This window comes from Rattus rattus, chromosome 17 (assembly GCF_011064425.1).
Source record: "Rattus rattus isolate New Zealand chromosome 17, Rrattus_CSIRO_v1, whole genome shotgun sequence".
In the NCBI taxonomy this organism is placed as follows: Eukaryota; Metazoa; Chordata; class Mammalia; order Rodentia; family Muridae; genus Rattus; species Rattus rattus.
The window spans coordinates 41848969-41850471 of record NC_046170.1 but is presented as its reverse complement, the minus strand read 5'-3'; positions in this window follow the sequence as shown (position 1 = coordinate 41850471).

The window sequence follows — 1503 nt, the reverse complement described above, 5'->3', positions numbered from 1 at the left end:
GCACGTTAGGATTGGTGGCTGGGGACAGGAGGCCTTCTAGAGCAGAGTGGCTTGAACAAACAGACTGTGACCAGCAAACAGGCTGAAACCCTAACTTCTTTTTCTCTCCTACAGTAAATAGTTCCTAACACCCAGGGATACAGAGCTGATACAAGTGTCTACATTGTTTTCCTACACTGGGAATAGAACCCGGGATCTTCCTCACCAGGCAAGTGCCCTGCCACAGCACTGTGCCCAGCCCTGAACTGATTTTATTGAAAGGCAACACAAAGAATAAAATTTACTCCTAGGAGGAGTGGAAACATTGTAGCCAGGTCAGCTGAGGGCAAGGGCATCTGGGCTGCAGAACCTGGAACTGTGAACTTTGGTTTGGGCTCTGTTGTTGTTTCTAACCTTTGTGGAAAGCGTAGGCTTCTGAAACAGGAAAACAATGCCAATAAAAGCAACAGGCTCAGCTTAGAGGACACATGGTCAAAGCCATACTACCCAGGCTGGCTAGTGCCAGGATGCTGGGTGGCAGGGGCAGACAGATATTGCTTTGGAGCATGATAGAACAATGCGATGGCCAGTCTCCACAGGATCTACAGGATCTAGGATCACCTAGGAGACATACCTCTGAGCACGTCTCTGAGGGAGGGTCTAGACTGGGAAGACATGTCACAGAGCCATCTCTGGGCTGAGGTCCCGGACTGAATAAAGAGAAGGTGAGCAGAGCACTAGCGTTCGTCTCTCTCTGCTTCCTGTCTGTGGGTGCCCTGTGACCAGCCACTCCTGATTGTGGGTGCCCTGTGACCAGCTACTTCCTGACTGTGGATGTCATGTGATCAGCTACTTCCTGACTGTGGATGTCATGTGGCCAGATGCTTCCTCCCTGTGGGTGCCCTGTGACCAGATAGCTCCTGCCATCAAGTCTTTCCCACCACGATTTATGGTCCCCTCACAGTGTGAGTGGCCAAGGAAACCCTTTCTCCCTTAAGTAGCTTTGGCCGAGTGCTTCCCCCAGTAATGAGAAAAAGAACAAAGAGAAGCAGACTGCCCTCGCTTCACTGTGGCTCTGGCCCTTGGGACTGCACTTCCTCACCCTTTGGCTTATGTCTCCCCAATGAATTGGCCAGAGTGAGCCTGCTTCATCTTCTGTGAACCAGGCTGGTGGGAACAGTAACACCCTGCAATGGCTGTGAGGACTCTCTGGTGAATTTGTTTCTTATTTTCTGGGTTTTGTTTTTTGAGACAGGGTTTCTCTGTAGCCCTGACTGTCCTGGAACTCATTCTGTAGACCAGGCTGGCCTCAGACTCCGCTTCTGCCTCCTGAGTGCTGGGACTAAGGGCATGGGCCACCACCCCTGGCTAGGTTATTCTGGAACTTGACTTGATCTTGTCTTGTGTATCTTGAACTTGACTGGCATCTCCTGGGGGGGGGGTCCAGGAGGATCCTTAATGCTACACTGTTTCTAGAAGCCAGCCACTCCCCTTGCAAAGACTAACTGCTCAGACCTCCTTCTG